This window comes from Cervus canadensis, chromosome 32 (assembly GCF_019320065.1).
Source record: "Cervus canadensis isolate Bull #8, Minnesota chromosome 32, ASM1932006v1, whole genome shotgun sequence".
In the NCBI taxonomy this organism is placed as follows: Eukaryota; Metazoa; Chordata; class Mammalia; order Artiodactyla; family Cervidae; genus Cervus; species Cervus canadensis.
The window spans coordinates 8747905-8773744 of NC_057417.1; the positions used below are offsets into that span (position 1 = coordinate 8747905).

A 25840-nucleotide genomic window follows, 5' to 3' on the forward strand; every position below is an offset into this window, starting at 1 on the left:
ATTAAAAAAGATAGCTAATGAGATTATACTGCATTGCTCAGGGAACTCTACTTAACAACTTCACTTTACAGCTTGAGAGCCAGAACCCAGTCTCTTCCTTGTTGCCCCAAAGGCATACAAAGTCCTCATCCTCTCTCCAATCCAAGACAAAAGAAGGCTGCAGAGGAAGAGGGAAAACACGCCCCTCACCTCTTCAGGCTCTAGAGCTGCAAGTTTGACTAGTAGAAAAAGAGAAGGAATTTTCAAAAACAACATGTTGCTTTAAAAAGAGAAAACGACAGGCATGAATTCCAATTGAGACTGTGCTAATAACTGAAAGTAACCAGAAAGTTGAAAAATCTCCTTAAGATGTTATTAAAGGATGGAGGGGGGAGGGGAGAGAAATATGCAACCCAGCAGAGCTGGGAGCAGAGAGTAGAGAAAAAGAAAACCAGCTTATGTTTATACCCCACTGAGCTAAGACTGTTCCATAGGCTGGTGACGGTGCTCAGTAAAACTGTGAAATAAAAAGACCTCACTAAGACACGCAATTTAGACTCTCAAGTATTAATACAACTGGGTATTTTTTTAGGACTTTAAACACACACTTCCACTTGTGCTGCGAAGTCTAGGTAGTCACTCAGCAATAATTCATTAAGGACTAGTATTTCAATACACACACATCTCACTCCCTGTGATGATTATACTCCAAGTGAAAGTTGAGGACTCGAGTTTTGTTTTGGATAAAGTATTTTTGATGCGGTGGAAGAGCTTGCAACCCTTGGAATATGTGTTTACCTAGAAAATGGTTTACCAGGCAAATAACCTCACTTGGATGGCATCTTTTTTGAAAATGCCAAGTTATGCGGCTTGGGTTCCAGCCAGAGCAACACAGCTTCATTATATTTTTTTAAAATATTTTTTGATGTTGCCCATTTTAAAGCCTTCATTGAATTTGTTACAATATTGCTTGTTTTATATTTTGTTTTTTGTTTTTGGCTGCGAGGCATGTGAGATCTTAGTTCTCCAACGAGGGATCAAACCTGCACTGCCTGAATTGGAAGGTGGGTTCTTAACCACTGGACCTCCAGGGAAGTCCCACCTTCATGACATTTTTAAGTCTGTAAAAAGGTGCAAACAGGAATTTTGGGGTGGTTTACAGAAAGTTTTTACCCACTAATTAGGTATTGAGTAAAACGCGTTTCTTCTAAGTTCCTGCTTAAATGGGTTTATTGCTCTTCACGGGCAGAAAACAAGCTAATTGGTAATGTCGAAACTTTGGTAAGTTTTACACGTCCATTCATAAACATCTGGTAAGACCCTCCAGGAGCATATTTTTGTTGTTGTTGTTCAGTCACTAAGTCCTGTCCAACTCTTTGCAACCCCATGGACTGCAGCACTCCAGGCTTCCCTGTCCTTCATTATCTCCCAGAGTTTGCTCAAACTCATGTCCACTGAGTCAGTGATGCCACCCAACCATCTCATTCTCTGCCATCTCTTCTCCTTTTGCCTTCCATCTTTCCCAGCATCAGGATCTTTTCACATCATGTGGCCAAAGTATTGGAGCTTCAGCTTCAGCATCAGTCCTTCCAATGAATATTCAGGACGGATTTCCTTTAGGATTGACTAGTTTGATCTCCTTGCTGTCCAAGGGATTCTCAAGAGTATTCTCCAGCAGCACAGTTCAAAAGCATCAATTCTTCAGTGCTCAGCCTTCTTTATTGTCCAAATCTCATATCAGTACATGGCTTCCAGGAGTAATTTCTCTCAGCAGGAGATACTGGTGAGGTCTGAAGACATTTTTCATAGGCACGACCTGGGGAAGGGGTGTTCCAGGCAACTTGTCAGTTGAGGGCAAGGATGCTGCTACTGTTCATCCTCCAGGACAAAGGACAGCTCTCCTGGACAAACAGCTTTCCATACTGTGGTTGAGCAACTCACCCCGGGCACGTGATGCTGAGATGAATAAGGCCCTGCTATCAAGGGACTCCCAACCAAGATAAAATTTTCAAATCACATCTATCCTGTGGAACACACACAGAATCATAGTGGCTATTTCTACCAGTTCCAAATATAGGATGTGTGAAGGACATCTCCCGTCCCCAGCTGTTCACCAGTTTCTCCTGTTGTCTTTGGAGATGAGACTGTAGAAAACATGCAAATAAAGAGGGGGAAGACAAGGTCACTTTTTTATTGGCTCTGCAGTGACTCTGCTTTGATGGTGGTTTAATCCAAACATTTATAACGTGCTGGAGACTGTTCAAACAGTTAGGCAGCTTGTCAATTTCCTAATGAGTGAAACGTCATGAATTTGGAAAGTAGAAGTCTAGGTGTCTCAGAGAACTGCATGCAACATGCCTCCTGGATATTTCAAGGAGATTAGCGGCAGAATGTTTACTGAGCAACTATAATGGTGCAAGGCAATTTGGGGAGGGGGGATAAAGACAGTTACAAGATAAGGGGAGCAGGACTTCCCTGGTGGTCCAGTGGTTAAGAATCCATCTGCCAGTGCAGGACACATGGGTTGCATCCCTGGTCTGGGAAGATCCCATGTGCCATGGGGCAACTATGCCTGCACTCCACAACAAGAGAGGCTACTTTAGTGAGAAGCCCACACACTGCAACTAGAGAGTAGCCCCTGCTCGCTGCAACTAGAGAAACCCTGAGAGCCACGATGAAGACTGACCACAGCCAAAAAGTTAAACAAAACTTAAAAGGAGAAGGGAAGAGAGTGACCCCGTAATGAGAATTGGGGTATAGGTAGAAGAAGGGGAAGGAGGGACTCCAACGGAGTAAATCAGGAAAGGTTTTCTGAAGGTGGCAGGACTCTTGCAGTCTTTGGGCATGGAACGATTTAAGGTTAAGTGGGAGGACGTTTAAGAACAAGGAAAGCACATGGCAGGTCACACAGGATGCATGAGGAGGAAATAGAGTTCAGATATGGGTTGAGAAAGGAGGCGGCCAGGGAAGATGAAGCTAGATAAAGTAGAGTCTTGAATTACAGGTGCAGACACTCTTCTGCAATGTCAATGTTTGTACAAGAGGCACAGGTGTGAACCTGAATTGCATGTATCCCGGACCTTCTGAGGGAGCACCTGTGGGGCAGCAAACATAAGCCCTCCCAATACGGGCATATTAAAAAGCAGAGACATCACTTTGCTGACAATGGTCCATCTAGTCAAAGCTATGGTTTTTCCAGTAGTCCTGTATGGATGTGAGAGTTGGACCATAAAGAAGGCTGAGAGCCGAAGAACTGATGCTTTTGAACTGTGGTGCTGAAGAAGACTCTTGAGAGTCTCTTGGACAGCAAGGAGATCAAACCAGTCAGTCCTAAAGGAAGTCAACCCTGAATAGTCATTGAAAGGTCTGATGCTGAAGCTGAAGCTCCAATCCTTTGGCTACCTGATTCAAAGAACTGATTCACTGGAAAACAGCCTTATGCTGGGACAGATGGAGAGAAGAAGTGGGCCACTGAGGATGAGATGGCTGGCTGGCATCATTGACTCAATGGACATGAGTGTGAGCAAATTGAAGAGAAAGTGAAGGACAGGGAAGTCTGGCATGCTGCAATCCATGAGGTCGCAAAAGAGTAAGACACGGCTTAATGACTGAACAACAGCAAAAATGAGATAGTGTGTGTGAAGCATCTAGCCCACGGCTCAAACATAAGTGCTACTGTACTACCAGCAACCACATTCTAAAGTCACGCAGTATGACTGGTGAATACACTGGTAGAACCTCTTGGCTGGTGATTCAACTAAGATAAATTATGACAGAGACTTTCACAACAGTAGTGGATGTGCTTGGTATTAATACAGAGAAGAGCAAGGGTCCCACTGGTCCTAATAATAATGGTTGATCCAAAGTTCAATTACTCAACGATCAGTGGTAGAAACATCAGGGCAAGAGCCCCTCCTTTTTAACATGGGGATTAATTCACTGATCAGTGTGAAACTAGATGCTTTATTTAAGCTTTCTGCCAGAAGTTCCATTTCTGTGAGGGGGCTTCTAAGTGATCCTTTGTAGGACATACTGAGCTGCTGGGATAGAGTATGTCCAAAGGAAATTGGTCTGTTTCCAGCATAATGCTTCATACAGTCTTCACCAAAGAAGAAAGAGCAAAGACGGAGACAAAGAGAAAAGGATGCATTTTGAAGGATCTGCCATGAAGGATGGGTGAGGTGGGCATTCACTGATGTTCATTTCAAGTCAATGTCACATGTTCATTTCATCTTCTTACCCCATCACATGTCCAAGGGGGTGAACATTTGGTTATTTTAGTGATGAAAATGGCACCTCCAACTGTTTAATTCCATTTTTTGTCCAGCTGCGAAGATGGAGGCCTTGGTGTCATCTGCACCTGACTTTCAAGTTCTGTACTCAGCGCGTCACTAACCCCTCTGATTCTTTCTTCTCTTCCTCCCTCCCCCTTCTATTCCTCCCTTCCTTTTCCCTCTTCATCTGGTCATCAGCTGACACAGGTGTTTCCTGTTAAACATGAATTTCCTCAAGAGCCACCCTCTGTTTCTCACTTAAGTACAAATATCCTTAACTGACTTTCAAGTACCTTTAAGGGTAACTTTCAAGATACCTTTTCTTAGGTTCTTTACTGGCAGTCTGGTTATTTAACCTTAGTTAAATATTAACCTTGTTATTACTATTAACCTACTTATGTAATCCCCCAGGCAATTTGTGATTCCTGAATAGGTAACTTTATAAGCCACCCCCATATCTTCCCATCAGCTAAATTAGTAAAAACAGCTTTATCCAGAATCACTCTCCTTGTGCCAAGCTGAGACATATTTTGTAGTCTTTTAACTGTCCTATTTCATTGACTAAAGTTGATGGCTTCATAAATATTCTTTTTCAAAAATCCTCCAAATACGATGGAATTATGCATTTTCTGATGAATGGCCTGGCTGGGTCAAAATTAATCCAAGATGGGAAGGTGGATTACCATCAATATTTTAACAAGTATCATCTCTGGAAATACGGCATTCCCTATCACGTCTGGATTAATAACACTTTGCTTCATGATCTCTTCTTTGGGGGCGGGGCAGAGGTTTATCTTCTTAGGGGATGTAGGGAATGTTCATCCTCATTTTTCAGACACACACACTATAGGTCCCCTGAGCACCATTAAAATGTACTGCATAATCTTTGGGAATTGATTCAAAGAAAACAGATGCCATTTTTTCTAGATGCAAGGGCATTTTTACTCTGCTGAAATCTCCTTCCACTTTCATTAGAAAACAAATATTTAGCTTTGCAGAAGCTGGTCGATAACCTTGGTGAGAACGTAGGAGCTGAACTCTTAATTCCTGGGCTTAGATGTCCAAGAGTCCAACAAAGGGGCCATTCTCCTTCCAGTAATTTAAGACCAAGACACAGGATGAAAATGGGCAAGAGATAAGGATTGATTTTCCAAATTCCAATCTTAACCCCTCCACTTTCAGACAACAGGAAGACTTCTCACTATTTAGTTTTAAGGCTAGTAATTTTCAAGGAGATAAAGATGATTGATATTTAAGGGAGCATATCTAAATTCAAGTTTCAAAAATTAGGATACATCTGCGTGTGTGTCTGTGCACATGCACACACACACATGAGATTCATCCAAAGAAGGCTATAATCACCCAGAAAGCTTCCTTAGCTCATAAGTTCCCCTTGGAAACACAATATGGCCTTAACATGCATGGTTGCTGGTGTTATAGATAAAGCAGAAAGAATGGAAGGAACAGAGGAGAGAGGAGGGAAGGGGGAGGGAGGAAGAAAGAGAGAAAAAAAGGAACAAAGGAAGGAAGGGAGGGAGGAGGAAAGGGGGTGGAGAGGAAAAAAGAGAAAAAGAAAGGAGAGGAAGGGAAGAGAAGAAAGAAAACAAGGAAATGTTGAATTAAAATTAAACTAGGAGGAGAAATATAATTAATAGTGGAAAGTGTGAGAGAGATGTCCCAGGCTTGAGAAATTAACACATTATTGTTCATTCACTCAGCTCTGTCGTACTCTGAACGAACGGCAGCACTCCAGGCTTCTCTGTCCTTCACTGTCTCCCGAAGCTTGCTCGAACTCAAGTCCATTGAGTCTATGATGCCATCCAACCATCTCGACCTCTGAAACCCCCTTCCCCTCCTGCCCTCAATCCATTCTTTAAAATGCACATACACCTCTTCCTTGACCAGTAAGTGACACTAACACAGCCTGTAAGTTTCCCTGCCATGATTTCTACTTGCTATAATGTTACCAATACTCCACTGTTAGATATTTTTGTCTCTACTTATTCACAATTACTGAAAGACACCACACTGAACAGCTAGGATACCCATGTTTCCCACCTGCCTGATTGTTGCCTTACAAACTCTCTATTCCCCAAAGTGGAATTACTAGGTTAAAGGATCTAAACATGGTGAAAAGGCTTTGATACAAATTGACAAATCACCCTTCCAAAAGTGTATGCCAGCTGACACCTCTCTAGTGGCTTTAGAATTACTTTTCCCCTACACTCTTATTAACCCTGGGTATCCATGGCTATTTTATTGAGATTTTAAAATTATTTTTCTGAGCAGTATCTGTCTGCTTTCTGTTGATAATAGGATTCCAATTTCCTTTGGGGGGATCCCCGCTGCCCTGCTGCACAGAGGTCGGCGGGAGCGTTAATCAGATGTCTCAGTCTCCCCAAATCAAAGGGCAGGCATGTGACCCAATGAGGTTACTCAGAGGCTGAAAATTAATGGAGTTCACTCTTTGCTCTGATGGTGTCAAGACAGAACTCAGCAGGGCTCCTGCCACCGAGGCCCCTGGAACTGCCCTGGTCCCTGCTCTCTTCCAGCCCAGTCTCCACCTTCCCCTTCAATCCACAGGGGTCTGTATATCCTTTTTACTTAAGTGACCCAAGCCACTCTTTCTTGCTTATCACCAAATAGGTCTACAGATATAGCAGACTGGTTGAGCAATTCCACTGTAGAATTTTCACCAAGTGTCCACAGACTGTGGATCAACCGTGTTGTGTGCGCTCAGCCACTCAGTCATGTCCCACTGTGTGCAACTCCGTGGACTGTAGCCCATCAGGCTCCTCTGTCCGTGGGATTCTCCAGGCAAGAATACGGGAGTGGGTTGCCATTTCCTCCTCCAGGGATCAAACCTGCATCTCTTGCATTTCCTGCATTGGACACAGATTCTTCCCAGGGCAGGGATTATTCATCCCACTCAAAGGATCAGTGACAGAGACAGCTCCCTCCCTTCTTGGCAACAGAGGCGCTTGACTGGTTTGGCAAATCAAGTTTTCTACTTTATACCCGCATACAGTATGCAGTAGCTTCTCACCCAGAAGGGAGCAAGCAGTTAGAATAAAGCTGGGGTCCCCGACCTCCAGGATTGAATGCCTGATGAGGCATTTGATTCAATAATAGAAATAAAGTGCACAATAAATGAAATGTGTTTAAATCACCCCTAAACCATTCCCCTCTTTCCAGTTCGAGGAAAACTTGTCTATCATGAAATCAGTCTCTGGTGCCAAAAAGGTTGGGATAAAGCAATAAAGGTTGGAATAAACCACTGGAATAAAAAGCATCCATCTTCTCACAGTCCTTGATAGCCCACTGAGAAAAGAGTTTCCCCTTAATTTTCCTGCTCTTCCAGGAGATAAGCCAAGGACAAAAATCTGAGTTTCTGTGAGCTTCAACTCTGGCCAAATGGCATCCTTGCTTCTGCTGGCTTCAGGGAAGAGGCACAACTTCTGCTACTTCTGCAAATTGTATAAATGCAAACTCTACACATATACACAAAAGTGCATATATGTGTGTGTGTGTGTGTGTGTGTGTGTGTGTGTGTGTGCGTGCTATTGTTGTTGTTTCATCGCTCAGTTGTGTCTGACTCTTTGTGACCCCATGGACTGCAGCACACCAGGTTTCCCTGTCCTTCACTATCTCCTGGAATTTGCTCAAACTCACGTCCATTGAGTTGATGATGGCAATCAACCATCATATACTCTGCCACCCCCTTCTCCTGCCCCTAATTGTTCCCAGCATCAGGGTCTTTTCCAATGAGTTGGTTTTTCACATCAGGTATATACACATGTACACACATTCCTGGGCTTCCCTAGTAGCTCAGACAGTAATGTGGGAGACGAGGATTTGATCCCTGGGTCAGGAAGAAGTGGCTCCAGTATTCTTGCCTGGAGAATTCCATGGACAGAGGAGATATGGGGTTCCAAAAAGTCGGACACAGCTGATTGACTAACGTGCACACACACAAACACACACACACACATCAGTAGGGCGCTGGACACTGCAAAGGGCAGGGGCTCCGGACAGCCTGAGGCAAAGACTAGAGCAGCATCAGCGAGGCCCAAGAGCGAGAGGCAATGGGATTGGGCTGAATTCCATCTCCCTGATGGGTGGTCCAGGATAGCTGAACATTTTTGAAAAGGAGCAAAGTAGCAAATGAAGCATGATTTTGAATCTGAGTCAGGTCTCTGGGAGGGACCCTGAGAAACTGTCTAAAATCACTGAGCCTCGGTATTCCCATCTATAAACTGGAAACAAATTAATTTAAATAACACAGATAATCACCTGGCCCAATGCTGGTTCTCTGCTCCTTTCTGAATGACTCCCTCAGCTGATGCCCCACTGAAGGGTTGAGTCTAAACAGTGAACCCATCAGCTTTCTCATTCCCCAGCTATGTTATCTGCAATGATTTTGTTTTGTTCTCCTGAAGCCAGATAAAGATCTTAACCACCATTTCCTTCTAAAACTGTGCTTGGCATTTGGACCACACCACCCTCAATTTAATCAAGACACATCAAATACCAACCATATGGCTGACTATCAATCTCACTCTCACAGACATCCTAACAGACAAATCCATCTTTCCATCCAACGCAGGAACAGCAACATTCCAGGGAAGAAAAGAGACCTTAGGAATATCTATGATTTGAATTGGTCCAACAGACACAAAAATGAACTCACCGAAACCAGTGAGGCATCAAGGACATCACATTTCAACCTAGTGGGTCTCATATCTTCTAAATGTAAAACGGTCCTCATCACCATTATCATCAACATCATCGTCAATGTTAGGGCCCGAGATCCTACAGGAAAAGTATTTCCTGGGCAATCCATGGTCATGTACTTAAAAAAAATTGGAAACTAAAGCGGTCACCAATGAAAACAAGCTAAAATTTTAGTCCTTGAAAAGAAAACACTGTGGGCTTAAAGGGATGTGGCAGAAGATGAGGAGGATAATTTGAAAGTCAAGTCCATTATGGCTGAAGACAGGCTTTGGAGTTTGTAGGGGATAAAAAAGTGGTTGCTGTATTTCAGCAACAGAGCCCTGTTTGGGTTTTGTGTGTGTGAGCTTTTTTTTTTTTTTTTGAGTCGCAAGTCCAAAAGGTCCAGGGCAAGCACTCTCTGAAACATAAAGCATTTCTAAATTCTCCTTGAACATAAATCCTCAAATCCCCTCCTACTTCAGCAGTGAAGGCATGAGAGCAAAGGCTGCCAAAAAGAAGCCAGTCAGGATCGAAGCCAGTCAGCTTCGGGGTGAAGCTGCCGTCAGAAGTAAGAGCTCTTCACTTCTCTGTCCAGCTGCGAAAGGAGAAAAAGAGGCTTGAGGGAGTAATTAACTGTCATGCATAAGATTAATTGACGACCCTCCAGTTTTGCCCTAAACACAGATGTATGGGGATCAGGACGCAACCTTGAATGCTAAAGGTGAAGGGAGAATAGTTATTTCTGGATGAGAGCAAACTGAATATGCAGAAATGCGGGCGGTGTCAAGACGCATGCGGTGGAGCTGGGGAAGGCCATACATCATCACGCCCTTCCGTGAAGTGGCTTGTCAGAAACTAGCCAAGGACTTCAATTAGGAACCGGCTCATGCCGGCAAGTTTCTTGCTAAGAACTGGTCCACAAAGAGCCAGTGATCTCGTCACATGGGTTTGGAGTGGACACACGTCTGCACATTTCTGTGTCACTATCTGGATAGACGGACTAAAATGAATATAATGTCAGTATCTCAGAAGCAGGAAAAGATTCTTATAGCTCTAGATGCAGCCTGGTCCTCTCTCTCTGACCCCAGAGGATGTTCTGTGAGGGGAAGAGGGTAGTTTTCACTAGAAGGTCTCGATATGCAAAGATCAGGGTTCTTTCTCAGATACAGCATCCCCATGTTAACCACCATCTGCCCGTCTTCCTAAGACCACACGATTTTCTGCTGAGGAAAAGTTTTCTCTTAAACTTGGTGGGGGGGGGGGCGGGTTACTATATATATAATACTAAAAAATGCATTTCTAATCAAAATGATCAAATTCCAGGGGATGAAAATGGAGAAAAGAAGAATTTTCAATTTGCTCCCAAATTACTGGTGGTGAGTAACCAACATCATTACAACAAACACGCTGTCTTCCAGAGCCTTTTTTAGTGAAAAGGTGTCTTTTTCAATTCCATGAAAGCGTTGGATTTTACTTAGGAACTGGGCACTGTGCAGTGTTTGGGTGCTAAAAATAAATAAGCTTCATACTTGAGAATCTCTTACTCTGAAACTATAGACTCTTAAGCACATACACCCAAAATCATCATAACAACACAGCAGCAGGTATTGTTTGATGAGTGCTGTTAAGTGTTTTACAATCACTGTTTTATTATCTTCGTAACTATATGAGGTCAGTCTGAAGTCTATGTCTATTTCAAAGATGAGGAAACCGAGGCTTACTACTGCTTACTTAAAGTCACCCACTTGGTACCAGGCAGAGCTGAAATTTGAAGCCTGGAAGTTTAAATAAACAACTCAGGTGTTCCTGTAGAGGTTTATGAAAAGAATAGAGAGTCCATAAGCTCACTTTATTTGGGAGAATGAAGGAACATTTTGCAGAGCGGACATTTGAGCTAAGTATCAAAAGAGAGTGGAATTTGTCCAAGTAAAGACTGGGATGGAAGGCAAGGAGCTTTGACTTGCTGAAGGAGGCATTCCAGATAATGAAAACAGGACATACAAGCACACTGAAGACAATACTAGTTGAGCATCATGACTGCGACCTGGAAAGGAATGGCACTCGTGGTAAAGAACTCACCTGCCAATGCAGGAGAAGTGAGAGATTCAGGTTCGAGCCTTGGGTCAGGAAGATCCCCTGGAGAAGGAAATGGCAACCCATTCCAGTATTCTTGCCTGGAGAATTCCATGGACAGAGGAGCCTGGTGGGCTACATTCCATAGGGTCTCAAAGATTCAGACATGAATGAAGCAACTTAGCACGCACGCATGCACTTGATCTTCTACCCTGCTCCTGGCAGAGCTCCTAAAACACTTGGAATTTCCTGTCATAGGAGCAATAAAGGCATCTTTTGTGATGTTAGTGAGGTGACTTTTGGAAAGCCCTTGGGCAGTCTAAGAATGGTAACAGGCTGTCAGGGAAACCAAATACCTGATGAGAGGGTTGGAACTTGGGGTACCTCAACTCCCAACCTTCAGGGAGGGAAGATGGCTGGAGATTGAATCATTGCCAATGATGAATGATTTAATCAATCATGACTATGTCATGTAATGTTGCTGTTTAGTCTCTAAGTCGTGTCTGACTCTTTGCAATTCCATAGACTGTAGCCTGCCAGGCTCCTCTTTCCTCCACTATCTTTGCTCAAATTCTTATCCATTGAGTCGGTGACACTATCTAACCATCTCATCTTCTGCCGCCATCTTCTTTTCCATTCAATCCTTCCCAGCACCAGGGTCTTTTCCAATGAGTTGGCTCTTTGTTTCAGGAAGCCAAAGTACTGAAGCTTCAGCTTCAGCAACACTCCTTCCAGTGAGTATTCAAGGTTGATTTTCTTTAGGGTTGACTGGTTTTATCTCCTTGCAGTCCAAGGGACTCTTAAAAGTCTTCTCCACTACCAGAATTCAAAAGAATCAATTCTTCAGCACTCAGCCTCTTGTATGACCCAACTCTCATGTAATATAGAATAGGAAATAGCAACCAACTGCAGCATTCTTGCCTTGAAATTTTCATGGACAGAGGAGCATGGAGGGCTACAGTCCATGGGGTTGCAAAGAATCAGACATGACTGAGCAACTGAGCCCACATACTCCTGTAACAAGCCTCCATAAAATGCCAAAGGACAAGGTTCAGAGAACTTCCTCATTGTTGAACATGTGGAAAGCGGGGAGTGTGGCACCTGGAGGGGCAGGTAAGCCCCAGATCCTTCCCCCTACCTTGCCCCATGCCCCTCTCCCATCTGGCTCTTCCTGAGTTATATCCTTTTACAGAGCAGAGATCTAGGAATTAAAATGTTTCTCTGAGTCCTGTGAGCTGCTCTCGCAAGTTAATCAAGGTCACAGGTACTTCCGATTTATAGCCAGTCCATCAGAAGCACATGTGGCAAACTTGGACTTGAGATGGGCATCTGAAGTCTGTGTAGTGGGGGTATGGTCTGCGGGGCTGAGCCCTTCACCTGTGGAAACTGATGCTATCTCCAGGTAGGCAGAGTCAGAATTGAGTTGAATTTTGGACACTCTCCTGGTGTCTGAGAGTTGCTTGGTGGCATGGGCTCTCTCTCTCACACACACACACACACACACGGAGCAGGGGAGGTTTTCAGAAATGTGATGAGAAGCCAGGTAGATTAAGGAGATGATGTGGCCTCAATTCTGTAGGCACCGGGAGTCACAGATATTATAGTACAGCAGAAAGTAACACAACATTGTAAAGCAATTATCCTCCAAAAAAAAACCCTGTAATGGATGCTTCTGTTGAAGAAATGCACAGATGAGCACCTCTGTTCTCTTTGACTGGTGAAGAAAAGTCTTTGGAGAAGACCTGGTCATTGTGAAATGGGATCACAAGCCCATGGACTTCACAGGATGGACTCTTCTAGAAAGAGCTCAGTAGACTCTCTGGTTTCCTGCAGAATCAAGATATTTTCAATAAAAATGATCTGACTTCGAATCCAGACACTTCTATACAGAGAAAAGCCATGGGCAGAATTTGAATCATCACCTCTAGACAATGGCTTCTCAAAAAAATTTTCTGTCATGATGTTCTATGGTGTATCTTACTGATGCATTCTACCTGCAAATTACCAACGCTTCCATCTTTAATAAAGCTAAAGGTTTCTTTCTTCACAAGGGAGTCAGTCAATATTAAATTTCTCTCTTTGGTGCTGGTTCTCGCCAGGACAAATATCTCTGATGATTATTCACAATGGACTCAATTTGACAATAATTATTCTCAGCAATGCTAGTTGTTCGTTTCCATGGGCTCCTTGCCTCTGCAGGGGTGAACACTCATTTTGATTTCAAGACTGTATGTTTCTAAATTCCCCCACATCAGCTCAGTGCCCAGGAAGACAGAAGGAAAATTTCCAGGTCATTTTTTTTTTTTTTTGCATAAGATGTTTTCCATCTACCAAGAGGGATGTATTTCGTCCTCATGATAGACATTTAGAATAATGCAGGGTGAACTTTAAAAAAAAAAAAAGTTGCATAGGGGAAGCCACATGGAATCAGGTTATACTGGCCTCTATCTCTCTCCTTCTTGAAAAGCCCTTGAGGACCTGGTACTGACAACTTTAAAATCACAGTCTTCTATCCTTCTTTCATCTTTCTCTTTGTCGGTCTCGTGGGTAGTCCCTGGAACATGAACCGCTGCAACATTCAATCCACTGTAACGCCAGCAAGAGTTCTGGACTTTGCTTCCACTATCTACCCATGGCTAGGGCAGGAGGAGGAGGGGGTGAAAGATGAGATGGCTGGATGGCGTCGCCGATTCAGTGGACAGGAGCAAACTCCTGGAGATAGTGAAGGACGAGGAAGCCTGGTGGGCTGGAGACCAAGGAGTCACAAAGAGTCAGACAAGACTTAGCAACCGAACAAAAACTCACACCCTCTAACCTCTGGGATCCCAGCTGTCTTTAACTCAGACAGTGCTTTATAAAAATCTACCCTTCAACTTCATCTTGCAGCTTAGGATAGGGCAAGAGAAGAGCAGCACATGGAAGGGCTCAGAGGACTCCCCGACTTTTACAGCCCAAATTATCATCAGTCAGCAACCAGTGAGCATTAAAGAGGACATGTCTTGGTTTTTCTTTTTTTTGCACACAAAAAGCTTTTTAAGGGTGTCATGCTACTTAACAAATGACAGAAACCTTCAGCATCCCTGCCAGGTACTGGCAATGAATTGGTTTTCTTTTTCTTTTTTTCATAGGCTGGGACAAAGAAGCAGAGATTTCTCTGGGCTCAGATTTGGAGTTTCTCCAACCTTTAAACTTTATTGCCTAACAGAGTATCCAACTGGGTTTGTGGGAGGGATCGAGACCATTAAAATTCATTTGGTACCGCGTCTCCAGAGGAACCCGTGAGCTTTCATCCTTACTGACTTCGGCATCACATGAAATGCAATAGACTCTGATTTCTTAGGGAGTCAGTGAACCAATGAATGATAATAGCGTGCTGTCATCTGTGCATGCTGTCCCTCACCTGGTCCCCTCTGTGACCAAAAGCACGAGTTTCTTAGGAAAGGGACTCAGGCAGGTCAGGGACTCTGCGTGTTGTCCAGAACAAGAGCTGACTTGCATGAGGAAAGCGGGAGTCGGCTTCTGTGGCATAGCATGTGACCTTCCATGAACAAAAGCCGTGCAAATCTCAAAAACACATCAACTTGAAGTTCCTGAAAAGCCGCTTTCAGATCTGCCTGCAGAATCCAATGATGGTTCCATTACGGTTGTTCAATGCCAGCCACATGAGACCAAGGGGCTAATAAAAAACAAACCTTTATAATGAGAATGAGAACACATCTGTTTCCACTTTCGTCTTCTCTGAAGTATGACAATCTCCAGGTCCTTTCATTATGCTAAGTCGCTTCAGCTGTGTCCAACTCTTCGCAACCTTATGGACTGTAGCCCGCCAGGTTCCTCTGTCCAAGGGATTTTCCAGGCAAGAATACTGGGGTCGGTTGCCATGCCTTTCCCCTCCAGAGGATCTTCCTGACCCAGGGATTGAATCCACATCTCATTATGTCTCTTATACTGGCAGGCAGGTTCCTTACCACTAGCGCCTCCTGGGAAGCCTTTCATTATGGAGTCTTGCTAAGAGTGCATAGAGAAATAGGGAATCAGAGTCAGAAGCTTTCTGTAACTGGGAGCATCCCCAGGAAAATTACAGTCACACGTCTGCTTCCAGCATAGGAAGAAGGATGCCCCCAGCTCACGTAGCCAATTGTCACACATCTGCTTCCAGCACAGGAACAAGGATGCCCCCAACTCACGCAGCCAATTGTCTGAAGCTGGCGAGCCATCATTCACGCCATTTCTCTCACCATCAGAGCCACAGTTTACTTCCCATTTCCTCGAATTCAGCTTTTACTAAATCTTAAGTCCCCTGGCCAGCCCCAATGAAACCTTTTACCAGACCATGTGATTTCACTGGAATACTCTCTCTATATAAATATCTTGGAAACCTTCAAACACAAACAACATCTGTCGTATTTTTGGAAGAAAATCAGTCGCTTCTCAAGGTCAGTGGTAGACGTTAAAAATCTCATCCAAACGGATGGTGCCATTCGGAATGCCATTCAAGTAAAATCTTGTTAAAGGGAAACTCTACACTCCTTAGTAATGAGAAACTGAGAAGTGAGGCATCTAAAATTAATAATATTAATGATAACAACCGTGATCAGCATCTTTATTATTCTCCTCCTCTTCTCCTCCTTCCTCCTCCTCCTTCTTATTGACAAATGTTTCTTTAAATTGAATTTACACCTTAAAATGTAGCAAACATTCATTCTGTGAATCTAGTGAAAGAGTGGGTGGTTTGAAGAATGAATGAATGCAAAGTGTGCTAGTGACCTTGACACGTTTTAAAATGAGTAAGAAAGAGACAAGGGCTAGAGCAGAGTGAAGGAGAAACAGACTGCAGAGAAAGGTCTTTGAGGTAGGCAGGCAGGGAAAAGATGTTCTGAAAGCCTATGGGCCACAGTCGTTTTTGCTTTGGTTTGGTCTGGATTGTTTCTGTTATTTTTCTAAGCATAACAGGACAACATTGAAGAAGGGGAATAATTGAATTGATCTATGGAATTTTTGGAAGATTTTTTTCTTATTGTGGTTTAAATACATGTTTTTAATACACACACATACACATGCTATTGTTGTTCAGTCACTAAGTCACATCCGACTCTGCAACCCCATGGACTGCAGCTTGCCAGGCTTCCCTGTCCTTCACTATCTCCCAGAGTTTGTGCAAATTCATGCCATTGAGTCAGTGAGGCTAAGTGACCAACTCATCCTCTGTCGTCCCCTTCTCTTGCCCTCAATCTTTCCCAGCATCAAAGTCTTTTCCAATGAGTCATCTCGTTGGATCAGGAGGCCAAAGTACTGAAGCTTCAGTTTCAACATCAGTCCTTCCTATGAATATTCAGGGTTGATTTCTGATATATATCTCAAACCTTCTTAACCACTTTTGAGCATATGGTTCAGTTCTCTTAAGTGTATCTACATGGTTGTCAACAGACCTCCAGAACTTGTTCATCTTGCAAAACTGAAGTCTCACACCAAGTAAATAAAAATATCCCTTTCTCTCTTTGGTATCCCAAAGAGATCCCAGTCTCTGCTAACCACCATTCTCCTTCCTATCTTTATAAACCTGATAACTCTTAATAATTTGTCTAAGTGGATTACTGCAGTATTTGTCTTTTTGTGACTGGCTTATTTCATTTAATATAACATCCTCAAGGTTCATTTCTGTTGTAGCCTATGGAAGGATTTCCTTCCTTCTTGAGGCTGAGTAGTACCCTGCCGCACGTGGAGACCACATTTTGTTTGTCCATTCATCCACTGATGGACCCTTGGCTGCTGTGGATAGTGCTATTATGAACACAGGTGTGTAATGTATTTATGTTTTAAATGATGCTGGCTACTACGTGGATAATGGCTTGGAGGAGGGCAAACACAGATCCTGAAGAGTCCAGGAGGGAGGCTGTCACAGTCACAAAGGTGGCAACATCGGGGGTTGGGACTAAGGTGTGGCAGTGGAAAGAGCAGGGGAGGGACAGCCGTGTACCTTGGAGTTCGGGGCTAAATGACATGTGGACAGTTGAACAGAACAGACGAAAGAATGAAAAGATTCAGGTATGACGCCTATGAAACAATGAGCCCAGTGCCTGGCTTCCCTTCCCAGAGCAACCCTTCAGTAGAGATCAGCTGTGTATCACCTCCCATTATTGTTCAGTCGCTAAGTCCTGTCCAACTCTTTGCAACCTTATGGACGGCAGCACGCCAGGCTTCCCTATCCTCCACTATCTCACGGAGTTTTCTCAAACGCATGTCCATTGAGTCAGTGATGCTGTCCACCTATGTCTTTCTCTGCCACCTCCTTATACTTCCGCCTTCAGTCTTTCCCAACATCAGGGTCTTTCCCAATGAGTTGGCTCTTTGCATCAGGTGGTCAAAGTATTGGAGCTTCAGCTTCAGCATTAGTGCTTCCAAAGAGTATTCAGGGTGGATTTTCTTTAGGATTGACTGGTTTGATCTCTTTGCAGTCCAAGGAAATCTCAAGAGTCCTCTCTAGCACCACAGTTCAAAAGCATCGATTCTTCTGGTACCCTTTCTTTAGAATGTTTATCTCAGATGATAATCACAGTTTTTGTATTGAGGTTATTTGATGTTCCCCCATCTAACTTCCTTTCTTAACCCCACCACACTGTACATTTCAAGGTTACAGATTCCTTGCTGGTTTTCACTCAACATTTTTAACACCGACACCAATACTTAGTAGAGTCTTGATAGATTTGAAATAAATGAAAAAGTGAGTTAGCAGGACTATTCATCTCCAGGAATTATTTTCCTGTGCATTAAATAAAGGATCCTTTCAGAAAGCCATTTTTCCCTAATCATCAATTTGTGTATTTTTAGATTCTTTTTATAAACCGAGCTCAATTGAGTTATGCATGTCAGAGTGAGAATGAGTATCTGCAAGCTTTACGAGTCTGCTATTGACGGTGACATACTGCAAGTGACAACTATATAAAAGTGATTGACAGTCAACAGCTTAAAAGAATGCTTCAAACCCATCCACTGAGCAAGAAGCCTCAAAATCAGGGCAGAGTCCCCAAGTCCAGTGAAGAGAAAAACAATTTGAGTGGACTTTGCTTTTCAAATAGAAATACTGACTTGACACACTTCTGCTTTTGGACAATAAAGTTTGCAAGTCTGCAATCAAATGCACACAAATGGAGTTTTCTGAACTCTAATATGGCAGTAGGAGAACCCAGCCCTAGGATCTCTCACAGTCATCCGTCTATCTACTAATGGGAGGTTTCAAAGCTCAATGTATCCACAAAGTAGGTAAGGCGGGTCTCAGGCTTATTTCTGCCTGCCTGTCGTCTTGAGCCCTCTGCACTTCTAATTGAGCACCATTTAGTTTAAAGAAGAAACCACAGAACTTCCCTTATTCTACCACAGCTCTCATAATCTGTGCCTCCACCAGCCAGTGGAAGCATCAACTGGTGCCCACAGGATCAGGAAAACTAATGTATGAGGTTCTCAAGTGATCTCTAAAATAAACCAGCTGATGTGTAAGGAAAGAAGAGTGTGATGTTGAAGCTGGAGGCACCAGCATTCTTGATCCAAAGCAAATAGATTCCCAACAGGAGGGCTATGAGGAAGCTCAGAATTAGACACACTTGTCAGAACACCGTTGGTGTAGGCTCCATCAGGCAGGTGTGCACAGCTCCCCTGAGATATGTGGGCTCTTATCTTGAGGATGCTCAGTGTCACTAGAGGCACGTGACTACCCTCCCTCTGGGCTGACATTACACTTGAAAGAAAAAGAAAAACTCTTTTAGCATCATTGATTAAACTTTGAAAGATAAGGAGGATGATCAGGTATAAAGTAAATAGAAGGCCGCACTTACGAAAGGAGAGACTACAGGCTTGGACTTAATGAAGTGAAGTGAAAGTGAAAGTCCCGCAGTCATGTCCAACTCTTTGTGACCCCATAGTCCATGGAATTCTCCAGACCAGAATACTGGAGTGGGTAGCCTTTCCCTTCTCCAGGGGATTTTCCCCACTCAGGAGTCGAACCAGGGTCTCCTGCATTGCAAGCAGATTCTTTACCAGCTGAGTTATCAGGGAAGCCCTTATTATCAGGGAAGTCCCTTATCATTGCACTTAATGATAAAGGATAATTTTAGGAGGACATCCCAGGTGGCTCAGTGGTAAAGAATTCACCTGCCAACTTAGGAGACCTGGGTTTGATCCCTGACTCAGGAAGATCACCTGGAGAAGGCAAGGACAACCCACTCCAGTGTTCTTGCCTGGAGAATTCCATGGACAGAGGAGCCTGGTGGGCTACAGTCCCTGGGGTTGCAAAGAGTCTAACACGACTGAAAGACTAAACAACAACGACAATTTTAGCTGGAAGACCCAGCTTACAGAAAGACCTCCTCATAGGATATCATTCCCTTCAGTGAATGATTTGCTTCCAAGAGAGAGGAAGTGGATTCCAAATACGGCCACAGACCTACCTCAGCCCTGTTTGCACACACCTTTCCAAGGAGAGCTCTTGGTTTCTTCCCTTATTATCTGTCTCTCTATTCCTTGACTCTGAGGTTGGCTTGACTCACAGTTAACAAATATAATGCAAGCAGAGGCTGGAAACTGCTTGTGAGTTACTGTTTGCCTTCTTACTGTACTTGGAACTGAGGTGGTTGAAGCTAGAGTCTGTCATACAGAGTGAAGTGAGTCAGGAAGTGAAAAACAAATATCGTACATTAAGGCATATATATGGGCTCTAGAAAGACGGTGCTGATGAAATCATTTAGATAGGGCAGGAACAGAGACACGGGCATAAGAGAATGGACTGTGGACACAATGGGGGGAAGGAGAGGGTGAGACAGATTGAGGGGAGTAGCACAGACATATATGCACCATGTGAAACAGATGGTTAGTGGGAAGTTGCTGAATAGCACAAGGAGGTCAGCTGGGTTCTCTGTGATGACCTAGATGGGTGGGATGGGGGGTGGTGGGATGGGGGCCTTAGAGGAAGGGGATATGTGTATACGTATGACTGATTCACTCTGTTGATCAGCAGAAACTAACACAGCGATGTAAAGCAATCACACTCCAATTAAAAAGAAACTTGCTCAAGGTTCTCAGTGGTGGAGTTAAGATCTGAGCTTCTAATGATACCTCTGTTTTAGGAGCCTCTTAGGCTTCTGCTAGAACTTCCCTGGTGGCTCAGATGATAAAGAATCTACCTGCAATGCGGGAGACCGGGTTTGATCCCTGGGTCGGGAAGATTCTCCTGGAGAAGGGCATGGCAAGCCATCCCAGTGTTCTTGCTGGAGAATCCCATGGACAGAGGAGCCTGGCAGGCTACAGTCCATGGGGTCACAAAGAGTCAGACACGACTGAAGTGGCTGAGCACACACACAGAACTTCACAGGGCTGGGGTTAGAGGCCGTGAAGGAGGAATGGTGGGCAGGACAGGGATTCTGACGTCAACTTTCTTTGGGGTCACAGTTGATCTGGGTCCCTATAGGTACATATGCACAACATCCCGTGGGTTAGAAACACCCATTGGAAGCACTTGATCTTCCCATGTCCTCCCACCACCTGAGGTCAGTGCCTGAAGAACAAGCAAGGTCATGCTTAAGCCCTAATGGGTAATGTCCTATTAAGGAGGGAATAACTCCACCCATTTTCAGGAATCAAGGGAACCAGGGCTCCATCCCTCTGAGCCCTCGAAGTCAAGGACCCACCTTCCCTCAGCTAGAAGGGAAATTTCTCTGTCTTGTTCACCATTATCTCTGCAACACCTACAGGATCTCTATCAATCATTTAGTGAATCGATAAGTGAGTAAATCTAGTGCTCAGTTGTCTCCAACTCTTTGAGACCCCATGGACTGTAACCCTCCAGGCTCCTCTGTCCACGGGATTCTCTAGGCAAGAATATTGGAGTGGGTAGCCATTCATTTCTCTAGGGGATTTTTCTGACCCAGGGATCCAACCTGGGTCTCCTACATTGGCACAGAGGTTCTTTACAACTGAGCCACCAGTGGATTGCATTCAGAGGAGAAGGCAAGTCCTAAGAGGGCTGGAAGACTCAAGAAGAACTCAATGTATCAATAAAGAGCCTCAGAGGAAGAACCACTTGATTTAACAGCTTAGGAAAGGATATGGCTCTTTCCCTGGTGGTCCAGTGGCTAAGATCCTGCACTCCCAATGCAGGAGGCTCAGTTTCCAACCCTGGTCAGGGAATTAGATCCCACTTGCTGTAACTGAGAGTTTTTACATACCACAGCTAAAGACCCTTCACAAATGCCACAAGGAAAGATTGAAGAATCTGTGTGCCACGACTAAGACCCAGCACAACCACATAAATAAATAAAGATACTTTTAAAAAGAATATGAAAAGGGATACCTGACACTCAGAATAGAACCCAGTAAATGTCTATGAAGTGAATGCATGTCCTAGAATGAGATTCAGGGGCTTTGATAAATGGAGCTCTTAAGAATTTCTTAATTTTTTTTTTTTTAATGTGGACCCATTTTTAAAGTCTTTGGGCCTTCCAAGATGACTCTAGTGGTAAGAACTCACCTGCCAAAGCAGGAAACCTAAGAGACATGGGTTCAATCCCTGGGTGGGGAGGATCCCCTGGAGGAGGGCACAGCAACCCACTCCAGTATTCTTGCCTGGAGAATCCCATGGACCCAGGAGCCTGGCGGGCTACAGTCCATAAATTCACACAGAGCTGGCCACGACTGAAGAGACTTAGCATGCAGACTTGCTACGCTGTAGGATGACTTAAAACTATCATATATGCATTCATCAATTACCCTCCAGGGAAAGGAGCTTTGTGTGTGTGTGTGCGTGTGCACACACTCTGAAACCAGAGGGTCATCTTTTTACAGGAAGTTTCACTAAGTTCCTAGCTATTTTGCCAACCAGGAAAAGGATGCAAGACTTTGGCTTTATGGGCTCGGAGTGGCAATCAGAGAAGTTCTGTTCTTCAATCAGACGATTTAAGAAGACTTGACCTGACTCAACAAGTTCTAGGAAATGTGCCAGAACAGACCTTCAGGGAAGGCTCTGGCGCCTTGCTTTAAAAGGAGGATGCCATCATCCATAGGAAACGCGAGAAGTGATGGAGCACTGCTCTGAGTCGGTGGTGGGGCATTTCTGTAAGAGGCGTCCTGAGAAAAGATGCAAGTCCTCCGGATGGCGGCAGACGCACATCCAGGAAGCCCTTCGCCAAGCCTCCGAGGTCCTTGCCCTCACCGCCTCTTTTTCCCCCCCGCGCCTTTGTAATCGAAGCGGGTGACAACTTCATTCAGCTCTTAGCAACAACAGGAGGGATCGATTCCCCGAGAATGCCCTAATGACTGGAGACTGGGACACAAACCATAAATGGGGACTTTCTGATTCCAAGTGAAATTATAGTTTGCCCTATGAGATTGCACAATAAATCAGGGGAAAAACCAGCCAACATAGGACTCTGGGGTCACTGAAGTGATGTTGACACATTACAATAATGAGAACTTGAAACACCTCCTGCCCTATTGATTTTTAAGCTGCATCGTTCCCACTGCAGAAGATTACAAGTCTCTGTCTTTGGAATCATGGCTCACGCAGGAGATGCTGATGAAAAATACACCCAATCCAATCAAAATGAAAAGCTTTACTTGTACTTATTACAAATCTAATACCATTGTCCCTTAGCTGCATGATAGGCACTTAACCTACAATGGGAAAAAAAATTTTTTTTTCTTTTAATTAAAATTTTTCATACCTTTTTTTTTTTTTTTTTTTACACACAGCTCTTTGCTATGACTATACAGGGAAAAGGAACCGAAGAAAACAGGCACAATAGCTCAATTAGCACATAAAGGGCAATTTCTTTATGCTTTTCTAATTCCAGGGTAGCTTTCAAATTCCCTGAATCACCATATCATTTGGGAGAATGGAAAATCATGTTCTAACAACCAACTTATTTCCTCGTCAATAGGAAAAGATGTATTCCGCCCGCATTTAGCATCCACAGTAAACAAAGACTGCCTTGCTGATCTTTCCTTTTTCCCTGAAAAGTGCTCCATGGAGCTGAATAAACACAGTTGTGGGAGGCCAACTGGTGACATAAGTTAATTACTGACCTGTCACGCAATCGGAGAATGGTAATAATTTATTTTCACTGTTGCATTAACCGTAACCCCTGTTTTGCCAATGGAGAGTGCTGGGGAAAAGGACTGGAACATTGCTGCCACCGTACACCCTGTATGAGGTTGTGACAATATTTTAGAGAGGAGGCTAGATACAACGTCACTGCTCTTCCTAGGCATAGCGTCCTGGCCATAACTTAGAAAATAATTACCCACATTTCTCGGCTTTAGGAGAGAAGAAACTAGTGAGTAGGAATAACACTCTTTCCTCTAATAGGGTTCTGAAAGCACCATCCAGTTATTAGATAAAATTATGACTTGGGTTTACCAGGATGCAACAGATAATAAATATTCTGGAACAATCCAATAGGATCATACATTCTCTGAAAACATTTATCAAGGTCCTAATATGGCCCAGGCATTGTCTTAGCGAGTAATTACACATTGTTCACCTGTTTTCTGTCTCCATGAAGTTTATAGCCCATCATTATCATCTGATTGTCGAGACGAAAACCCACAGGCAAAACCCATGGGTCTAAAAGGGATTCTTATAGAAGAAACCCTCATGTCCCACTGAGAGTGTTGACTGAAATAAATGAATGGTGTTTAGAAGCTAACTGGTCTTTTCTCTCAGCTACCCTGATTGTTTTTCTTCACTTGATCTGATGAGAAATCTTGCTCTTTTGGAAAATATATATCCCTGCTTACAGATGAATCTATTTGCAGGGCAGGAAGAGAAATGCAGGCGTACAGAACAGAGATGTACAGACACAGGGGAGGAAGTGGGGGGTTTGACAAACGGGGAGAACGGGATTGACATATATATGCCACCAGGTGTAAAACAGATAGTTAGTGGGCTTCCTCGGTATCTCAGATGGTAAAGAATCTGCCTGCAATGCAGGAGACCTGGGTCTGATCCCTGGGTGGGGAAGATCCCCTGGAGAAGGGAATGGCTACCCACTCCAGTGTTCTTCCCTGGAGAATTCCATGGACAGAGGAGCCTGGTGAGCTACAGTCCATGGGGTCCCAAAGAGTCAGACATGACTGAGCAACTCACACACACACACACACACACACACACACACACACACACATACACACGCACCATGGGAAGCTGCTATATAGCACAGGGAGCTCGGCTCAGGGCTCTGTGATGACCTATAGGGGTGGGATTGGAAGGGGACTGGAAGGTTCTAGAGGGAGGGGATATATGCATACATAAAGCCGGTTCACTTCCTTGTACAGCAGAAACTAACACAACACGGAAAGCAATTATACTCCAATTTTTAAAAATCGCCCTGAATCCTGCTATATCATGAATTTTATCAGCCTGAGAGTAACTAACCAGAAACTGTCTTCTTTTGACACGGCTACCATTGGGACCTAGGTCCTTACATATGCTGTTAATCCATTTATTAATAGGACTGAAAGCAGGTGAATGATCTAAGACTCTTTTTCACACGAGTTGGTAGAAAATAGTTCAAACTTGATATAAAGGAGGGGTCTGCGGGGGTTAACCACTATGATCTTCTGCTGTAGCACTCTCAAGAGCTGTTCCTCTGTCTTCACATCAAGTTCCTTCTGCAAGCTTCCCCCTGGGGTTCACTGAACTTTACTCATGGGGTTACAAAGTAGCTGAGAGGGGGCTTCCCTGGTGGCTTGGAGGCAATACAGGAGACACAGGTTCGATGCCTGATCTAGGAAGACCCCACCTACCACAGAGAAGCTAAGCCCACGCCCCACAGCTACTGAGCCTGTGCTCTAGGGCCCGGGAGCCCCAAGCACTGAGCCCATGTGCTGCAAGTACTGAAGCCCTCCCGCCCGAGAGCCTGTGATCTGCAGCCAGAGAGGCCACCATGAAAAGCCCACGTGCCGCAACTCAAGAGTAGGCCCTGCTCGTCACAACAAGAGAAGAGCCTGCACGGCAAGGAAGACCCAACATAGCCAAAAATAAATAAATAAAATAAATTACAAAACATTTAAAAAGTCGCTGAGGGGCTTCCCTGATGGCTCAGTGGTTAAAAAAAAAAAAAAAAAAATCTGCCTGTCAATGAAGGAGAGACAAGTTCGATCCCTGATCTGAGAGGATTCCACATGCCTCAGAGCAAATCAGCGTGTGGGCCACCATTATCAAGCCTGTGCGCTGCAACAAGAGAAGCCACCGCAATGAGAAGCCCATGTACCCCAAGTAGAGAGCAGCCCCCGCTTGCCACAACTAGAGAAAAGCACACACAGCCAGGAAGATCCAAAACAGCCAAAAATATATATATATATTTTTTAAGTATCTGAGAGGGACTTCCCTGGCCGTCCAGTGGTTAAGACTCCATGCTTTCAATGCAGGGAATGTGGGTGCCATCGCTGGTTGGGGAACTAAGATCCCACAGGCTGCCTGGTGTGGCCAAAAAAAAAAGGAAGAAGCAACTGAGAACTGAGGCTTGCAGAGGCCACGCTGCGACAGTCTGCCCTATTTTGATTGACATGTTCCAGCTGATATCACCATCGGAAGAACTGGTCTGCAAGGCAGTGAACAAGCTTCTCCTATTTTACTAACGTCAGTTATAAGACACGGTGGTGAAGCATCCTGTTTATGGACCAAGCCTGCCGTGGTCAGATCCAGGGTTTGCCCATCATGAGCTGGGTGATCTTGGGAGAATCACCCTCTCGAAAATGGCTCCCTTGTCTATGAAATGAAGACAGTGAGGGGCCCCACCAGGGAAGAGGCTTAG

The 25840-nt window shown here is 44.2% G+C and overlaps 1 protein-coding gene across 14 annotated transcripts in view; it reads right to left on the reverse strand.

Annotated features, from left to right (window-relative positions):
• Positions 1–25840, reverse strand: part of RBFOX1 (RNA binding fox-1 homolog 1) — a 2068635-nt gene that overhangs the window by 1226139 nt on the left and 816656 nt on the right. The window lies entirely within an intron of this gene.